This window comes from Microtus ochrogaster, unplaced genomic scaffold (genome assembly GCF_000317375.1).
Source record: "Microtus ochrogaster isolate Prairie Vole_2 unplaced genomic scaffold, MicOch1.0 UNK11, whole genome shotgun sequence".
Taxonomy (NCBI): Eukaryota; Metazoa; Chordata; class Mammalia; order Rodentia; family Cricetidae; genus Microtus; species Microtus ochrogaster.
In genome coordinates this window covers 7838682-7847841 of record NW_004949109.1, presented here as the reverse complement: position 1 = coordinate 7847841, position 9160 = coordinate 7838682, and the positions used below count along the sequence as shown (strand labels likewise).

Below are 9160 nucleotides of genomic sequence, written 5' to 3'. Positions count from 1 at the left end.
AACACTCTCGATACTCCTCATTCATGGTGATTTTATTCTTGTGATGCCCACATATATTTTCTTCTCCACTTCAATGGCCACCACCCAGTCTAAGCCCTCAATCCATGCCCTGGTGCCTGGTTTCCTGTGTCCCCCTTTTCTCTTGTCCCTAATTCTTGACTAAAGATGTTTAACCAACACACATGCTGCTACCCTTCCTTAATTGTTCCTTTTTCTTTAGCAAGTTGTGTTTTAGGAGCCCAGAAATTAGAAAATGAAGGTCCTGGGCTCTGAAGGCCCTCGTGAATAGATGATTATCAGATCTGGGATGGCCAACTTGGTTGCCATCCCTGCCCAGACCCAACACTCCCAGTCAGTCCACCCCAACATCTGGGCATTGCACTGCTACTCCAATGAACACATATTCAAAGGAGAGGTAGGACATATAGCGGAGGGATGCAGAACTAGAGATGCCATGGCAGTGTCAGGTGTGGAAGAAGGATGCAATGAACAGTGAGCATGGCTTTGATGAGCAGGGCCCATAGGGTAGCATACAGCAGCCTGGAGCTAGAACAGACAGGTTTGAAATGGTCTCAGCCTGTTTGAACCGGGCTGAAACAGCTTGAACCAGTAAGAACTGGCCTGAACCCATTTGAACCGGCTGGAACTGGTCTGAACCTGCCCGAACCAGTATCAAACCGTTTCAACTGGCTTGAGCCGATCTAAGCCAGTTTGAACCGGCCTGAAACAGCTCGAACCTGTGGTAACGGGTCTCGACCAGTTCGAGCCTGTCTGAACCGGTCTGAATCGGTCTCGACCAGTTTGTGGCTCGAACCAGTCTGAACAGGTCTTGGCCAGTTTGAACCGGTCTGAGCCGGCTTGAACCAGTATGTGCCGGCCTGAACCGGCTTGAGCCCATCTGAACTGGCTTCAGCTGGCCTGAACCGGCTTGAACCGCTCTGAACTGGCTTGAACAGGCCTGAACCAGTTTGAACCGGTCTCGACCGGCTTAAGTCAGCCTGAACCGGTTTTGACCATTTTTTACCGGCCTGAACTGGCTCAAACTGGTCTGAAACGGTCTCGACCGGTTTGTGCCGGTCCAAAATGGCTCGATCCAGTCTGAACCGGTCTCAGCCGGCTTGAGCCAGTCTGATCCGGCATGAACCAGCCTGAACCAGTTTGGACCAGTCTGAACCGGTTTGAGCCTGTCCCCTACCGGCCTGAGCCGGTGTGAAGCGATCTCAACTGGTTTGAGCCAGTCTGAACTGGTCTCCACCAGTTTGAGCCGGCCTGAACCAGCTGGAACTGGTCTGAACCGGTCTCGACCAGTTTAAGAGAGTCTGAACTAGTCTGAACCGGTTTAAAGCGGTCTGGACTGGTCTGAACCAGTTTGAACCGGTCTAGACGGGTCTTGCCAGTTTTAGTTGGTCTTGACCCGTCTGGACCGGCTTGAACTGGTCTGTGCCAGTTTGAAGCAGTTTGAACCTTCTGAACCGGTCTGAGGCAGTTTGAAAAAATTTGCTCCGGCGTGAGTCAGTTGGACCAGACACGTGTGGCGAAAACGACATGTGTGACAGATATGACATGTGTGACAAAAACTACACGTGTGATGAAAACAGCGCGCATGCCAGATACAATGTGCATGACAAGGACGGCACACATGAGAGACACCACGAGTGACGGGCATGACACGCGTGACAGATATGACACGCGTGATGAAACAGCGCGCATGACAGAGATGACAGTGTCAAACACGGCACACGTGACAGAAGCAACACGCATGACCAGTACAGCACACGTGAGATAAATGATGCGTGTGACCGTTGCGACACATGTTTCTCATGCAACACACGTGACAAAAGCGGCATGTGTGACGGATACAGCATGCGTGATGGATACGACTCTTTTGTCAAAGAGTTTTTTAGCATCTAATGATCTAATATGATCATGTGAATTTTTTCATTCAGTTTGTTTATATGGTGAATTGCATTGACAGATTTTCGTATGTTGAACCATATTGTGGGTGGACTTTCTCAAAAAAATACTGGAAAACCAAATCCAAGAACACATCAGAAAGACCTTCCTCTTCTTCTCCTCCTCTTCCTCCTCTGTTATTTGCTGTAGTTTTAGAGCCTGTCCTGGCACTAGCTCTTGTAGACCAGGCTGGCCCTCAAACTCACAGAGATCCTCCTGCCTCTGACTCTAGAACTTCTTAAGGAAGGCAGGGTTTATTTTATTTTGCCTCACAGTTTTCTTTTGTTCGCTTCCTTTGTTTTTAATGGTTATTTATTTATTTTTAATGGTTATTTATTTAATCAAGATGAGTGTGACATACTCCTTTATTCCAGGAGAGGGCGTCATATCCCACCATAGATATTGTGAGCCCCCTTAGGTTCCTGGGAATTGAACTCAGGACCTCTGGAAGAGCAGCCAGCGCACTTCACCGCTGAGCCATTCTCAAGTGCTCTTGGCTCACCCTTTGAGCATGCACTTAATCGCGGCAGCTGCAGCAGGAGCACCCTGAAGAAGCTAGGAGCCTTCCAGCTGCCTCTGCTGGCGCTCAGCTTGGTTTCTCCATTTTATTCATCCAGGCCACCAGCCCGTGCAAGAATGACATGCACCTCTAGGATGGGTTGTCCCTCCCTGCTAACTCCACCTGGAGACTTTCTTAAAGACACAGCCAGGGTCTTGTCTCCTAGGTCAGGTCAAGTTGACAATGAGTACTACCGGAAGAGGTTGGGATGGAGAAAGAAGGTGTCCTAGTTAGGGTCTCTACTGCTGAGACAAAAGAAAAAAATCCAGTCACAAAGGCATTAGTAGGTCTATGTGAAGAGGCTCTGGTGGAGTAACTGAAAACAGCCAGTTATTTGCAAGATACACAAGCAGGAACGGTGCACCTAGCCCAGCAGTAGTGCTCAGAAGCCAAAAGTGTTCTCTCCGTTGCAGGCCACATACAAGAATCCATCTTCATCCTTTTTCTTCTGGCAAAGCTGCCCTACATAGTTAGGCTGGACTGTGGGACTGACTTGTCCACAGACAGGAAGACAGAGGATCAGGATTTTAAGGACAGACTCGGCTACAGAGCTCTTCAAGGCCAGGTGAGGTTACAGCAGACCCTGTGTCTCACAAACCAAAGAGGAAAATTCCCATGATCCTTTTCCTGATGATCCACATGAACTAAGCCACGGTGATGTCAGATGGAACCAAGTACCTCCTTTTGGCAATGGCAACAATCCGAGTGCCTGAGACCTTTTCCACGATCACTGGAATCCGGTTGGGGTACTTCGCTCAGATCTTCGCAGACTCCACACATCTATGTTCCAGTGAGTAGTCCTCCTTAAACATCCACTTCATGGCAGTGGGAGACGATGGGGGGGCCAGAGCTGTGGACTTCGGAGAAGCAACCACAACAACAATGCAGTCCTCAGCCTGCTTTCTTATAGAACCCAGGACCACCAGCCCAGGAACGGCACCACCACCACAGACTGGGCCCTCCCTCATTGATCACTAAATGAGACAGTGCCTTACAGCTGGATCTCAAGAAGGCATTTCCTCAGCTGAGGCTCCTTCCTCTGATGACTTTAGCTTGTGTTGTGCTGACACACCAACCAGCCAGTACAGAAGATATGGGGCCTAAGGACAGCCTTAGGGGCCTAGAAAGTGACAAGAAGGGCAATGGTATCAGATACTGTGTTGCTGTTTCCAGAAGACAGCAATCCTAGTGTTAGATGCTGCAGAGACACAAATGACAAAGACCAAAAGTTTGAACCGGACAAACCTCTTACTAAATCCAAAAGAACATTCTCCAGCAGGAAAATTTAACAGTGCCCTAGTAAGTGGACAGGAATACCTTGTCATAGCAGAAGCAAGGGCCTCAAGCCAGCTTGACACAAACCAACAAGACACTAACTGTTCCTTTTCTACTTCTGCTGTAGAAAATTATCACGCCAGGCGGTATTGAAAACAACGGCTAATAGATCTGATAGCTGCAACCTAAAGTTTACAGTAAATACAGGGGTCAAAGGAACACAAGAAGTCCCTAAAGGGGGTCACGAGCAAATCCAGACTAGAGAGAGAGACACACCAATGACTCACTTCTTCCAAACACTGTCAGAACAGAAAATGAAGGCAAATCACAGTTGGGAACACTAGAAATACATCAACCAATTGCAATGTATTGATTTGGTCTGAATCTTAATTCAAACAAACTGAAAAATGCATAAGGCAATTAGGGAAAGTGAAGCAGTGCCTGATACTTGATGATATTAAAAATGGTTTGATTGCCTTAGGTGTTACAATGAAAGAGTTACAGACTACGCGGCATGGTGTCTGGGGTTTGTACTAGAGCCCTCTAGGAGCAAAGCCAGGGTTTGGTGGGGTAGGGGAAGAACTGGATTGACTAAACTGATAGTGGACCAGCCAGGTGATGGAGACGTATTCATTATTCCCCTTCTGCTTCTTTAATGGTTTTCAATTTTCTGTAATCAAAAGAAATATCAAAAGGTGGTTTAGGCCGTATGCATACTCTTTTCCATTTTCGTTTTTGAAATAAGGTTTTTCATGTTTCCCAGGCTAGCCGCGAACTTCCTATGTAGCTGAGGATGATCTTGAATTGGATCTTCTGCCTCCACTGCCCCAGAGCTTGGATTACCTGCACCACCCAGGTCATCCTCCCTCTTCCCTTCTTCCCTTTCTGAACAATTTGGTGTGAATATGGAGAAAAGAGGGCTAAAATTATGTGTCATTAAAATAAGTTTTAATTGTCCAACCACATTAAGAAATGCAAATAAATATAGAAAAGGAAGAAAACATGATCAATATATTTTCTTTTTTGAATGTTCTTCATAGCAATAACAATAAGTTTGACATGCTATAGTGTGAATTCTAATTCGTGTTAATAATAAAAACCCAGAGTCAGCTATTAGGGGGTAAAAGCTGAAAGATCAGAGAAGCAGAGCAGCCAGCCACTAGCTCTTACCTCTATGAAATCCTCAGACTGAAGTGGCAAGATCCTGTCTCTACGAATCCTCAGATTGAATTCAGCCTTGAACACTGTCTCCTCCTGCCTTATATTCCTCTCTCCACCCAGTCATATCCCTTCCTGTCTCCACCTCCCTAGTGTTGTGATTAAAGGCTTGTGACTCACAAGTACTGGGATAAAAGGTGTGTGCCACCACTGCCTGGTCTCTATGGTTAACTAGTAGGCAAGCTTCAAGCTTTATTTGTTAAATCACAAACCAAATATCACCACAAAGTGTCACTTGGCACATTTGTAGCACAGGATGGATGAGTGTTTTTCTAAACACTTTAAAATATTGCTCAACAAGCGGGTAAGTAAAACATGACTCACATGTAATCAGCTGTTATTCTGCCTCGCAGAAGAAGAGATTAGTTACTTGTCCTGTTTGCTGCAACAAAATATCCCATGAGAGCGACTGAAGGAAAGGGTTACTTTAGTTTACTGCTCTGGTAAACTGAGGCACAGTATGACAAAGAAGCAGGAAGTGGCTGGTCACATTGAGTCCAAACCAGGAAACAAAGAACATGCATGCATGTTGGCAGAGACTGCTCGTTTGTTCCTGGCTGCCCAGACTCGAAATAACCATATGGAAATCTGTATCAATTGCAATACTGTTTGGCCAATAGCTTAAGCGTATTTCTGGCTAACTCTTATATTTTAAATTAACCCTTTTACATCAATCTGTGTATTGCCACGTGGCTGTTGCTTACCAGCAAGATTCTGGTGTGTCTGTTTCCTGTGGGCAGCTACTTGGCTCCTCACTGACTCTGCCTACTTTCTCTCTATATATCTCTTCCACCCTGGCTACATTCTGTTAAGCCGCTGGCTGAAAGCAGCCTCTTTATTAACCAATAAAAGCAACACATATACATAAGGACTTCCCATACCAGATTGACTGTCTCTTTTAAGTCAGTCCAGGACCCTAGCCCATGAGATGAACCATTTCTACTTAGGGGAGTCTTCTACCTCAATAACCTAATTTAGAGAATCCCTTATAAATGAAAGTGACCAAAGATTTGTGTCCTTGCTAAAGCTGACAATATCAACCAGCAGAGAGGGAAACTTTAAAACCTGAGCATGACACTGGGGATCCTTGCAAACACTACTCTAGGTGAAATAAGCCAGGCACAAAGAGACAACTTTTTTTGTGGTGATTCCACTTACACTAGGTACCATCTGTCAAATCCATGGAATGAGAAAGTAGGACAGAATTTGGCCCAGGCAAGCAGGAGGAGAGGCCAGGGTATCAGTGTCTACTAAGAGCAAGGCTCCTGTCTGTGATGATGATAGCTTTGGAAATGACCAGTGGTTAACAACAGTTGTATGCATGGCTGCAATGCCGCTCAGATGTGCACTTAACAAGAGACTAAAATGATAAGTTTTTCACATATATTTTGTTACATATACACAGAAAAGCATTCAAAATTTTCAGTTGTCTTTTAATATAGATTAAACCACTAATAGATGAGTTTGACCTAAAAATATACCCGACTGGAGAGGCCATGACTTTGGTCTCGTCTGCCTGCAGGCCCATCACATCGTCTATAAACCACTGTATGGTGTTGTTTGGGCTCATAATTTTGCAATTCCTTTTCTTTTAATACATGTTATTATCTGTGGTGGGTACACTATATATCAGTGAAAAGGCCTATCACGGTTTATTTACCACCCCACTGTTGTCTTTTTTTGTTAGAGACTTCTTGTATTATACAAACACAACTGTAAACTTATTTTTCCATGAATCTTACATCTTTTTTTTTCTTAATCTCATCAACTTTTACAGAAGGATCCAGATTTCATCGACTAGAGGAGTCTGGGAAATAGTGGGGGAAGGAGACTGGCTGAAGGTTGCAAGGCATGAGATGCAGGGAGGAGGGGATGGGCATTAGAAATATAGCCAAGATGTTTCCTGGGAAAGGGGGATGCTTCCTGGGAAAGGAGGTGCAGGCAGAAAGCGTCAGGGAGGTGGGGTGATTAGATGGTGTGACATCAGAGTCTGGCTTCAATTCCCTTCTCTGCCTCTCGCACACAGGTCCTGAAGTGGGGAGGTGATGAAGACAAAGTCTATCTAGTTGAGCTTATTGAGACTCAGCAAAGGTCAGAGCCCTCCTAGGACAGAGCTGCTGACTAGCCACACACCAGGTCTCCTAACGAGATTTCTTCTTCTGTCTGAATGTGGGAAGCCACTGGCTGTACTTAGATGCACAAGGAAGAAATTGATGGAGATTTCAGAAATTTTGGGTATTCTGGAACTTAATAAACTTAAAAAATTCCTGCTTTACCTCTCTCTCTTCTCTTTGAAATGCAATTCCAAGGCATGGCATTTGACACCATTACGCTGATTAAAGTCGTTTATGTTTTATTACACCAATACCTTCTGCCTTCACTGACAGTGTCCTTTCAATTAACATGGTTCAGGCAAGAAATCTCAGTACTAAAGAGGTGAATCCAGTAGGCTTGTAAATTCCAAAAGAAATCAGAATACATGGTAATTCCTTGTGTTGGACAGAAAGACACAGCCATTGATGGTGGCTTGAAGGTGTTATCCCAGAGCTTAGAAAGCTGAGGGTCTGAATGTTTCATTTTTTTGTTTGTTTGTTTTCTTTACTTTTCTTTCTTTATTTTTTCTTAATTTTCCAAGACAGGATCTCACTAGGTAGGTTAGGCTGTCCTGGATCACACAATATAGCCCAGGCTGTCCTAAATTCACAGAGATCCACCTGCCTCTCCCAGCTGCTGGAGTAAGGCATGCACCGCCATGCTAGACAGAGGATCAGGATTTTAAGGACAGACTCGGCTACAGAGCTCTTCAAGGCCAGGTGAGGTTATAGCAGACCCTGTGTCTCACAAACTAAAGAGGAGAATTCCCATGACTCTGCCCCTCAGCACTTCAGATTGTCTCTGTGATGGACAAAAGTTCCTTTCAACCCTGGCCATCACTGCTTATTCTCAGATGCAGTTTGTGACTTGAGATCTTTGAGTTCAGATGTTGTATTGTTTGTTCCCAATGTCTGTGGATAATGTGACTCAAAACAGAGAATAAGTTCCCCTTTCATGGATAATGAGAGGAAGGAAAATGACTTAAAGAATGAAGGGAATAAGAGAGTGGGAGCAGGCAGCGAGGAAAAACTTTAGGATAACTTTGGAGTAACAGAGGACCTACATATAGGTGGTCTAGCTACTTCTAATCTCCAGCCCCACAGATGCCTGGTCCCCACCCAGAAGCCCATGACCAATGACCATCTTACCACTCCTGCCTCCAACAAAGTGTCACTGAGTTGCAATGTCTTGTTCTTATGGGAAAGAGACTTACCAGGAAGTCCTCATGAGGCAATTGAGTGTGATAGTCCAGATCCCCAGCAGCATGGTCTCCAGAAAATAAAAACAAGAACATTTACCAGGAAGAGACTCTAGGGGACACACGACAAGGAAATAACTCACATGTGGAGGTGTAATGACCTCTTTGTTTTAAAAGAATTACTGAAGAATATGAGCAGCTCAGAGTAAAGGAGGTAAAACAGTCACAGACTGAAATCCTCATTACTGCCCAAACCCTGAACCCAACTTCCAGTGAGACCGTAACTGAGTCAGTAAGACCATATTCCTTCCTAAGCCATGTGTCCAGTATCTGCGCCAGTCCTGCCCAAGGGGGTATTTAACAGTTAGCCATGTTCCATTATCACTGGAGGTCAGTAGAGTCATACTGTGAGGCCAAAACAGGAACTATATACCTCCTTGGTAAGGGGTCTGTTTGCAGTTAGGACAGTTAGGAGTAAGCTCCTGTTCATCCTATCTCAGCAGATTTCAGCTTGCATCACAGACACCATCTAAAAATCGACTGTGGACTACAAATTGCTCCAAGGTGCTGTGAGCATGGACTTGCTGAAAGCTGATATGCACCAGTCCAGCTGATGAGATTGCTCCATGTTTGTTTAGCTGGGTCAGCTCAGCAGAGGCTTCTGAAGAAACCCTATTCCCTGAATCCCCTCCAGGCCTTTTGCTGGTATTCCAGCATTCCTGGGCCTTGATAATGAGGTCCTGTTTATAGTTGGGAGTAGTTACAGAAGAGAGTATTTGACCTTTTGCCCTCAACAGGCTGGATTTTGGGCAAAATTGTACGTCCCTGACAGGGGACAAAATGTCTGCCTTGGCCGGGCGATG

The 9160-nt window shown here is 45.3% G+C and overlaps 1 pseudogene; it reads right to left on the bottom strand.

The window, feature by feature from the left end:
• Positions 1-2894: 2894 nt before the first annotated feature.
• LOC101980389 lies at positions 2895-3333 on the bottom strand (annotated as a pseudogene).
• Between the last annotated feature and the right edge of the window lie 5827 nt (positions 3334-9160).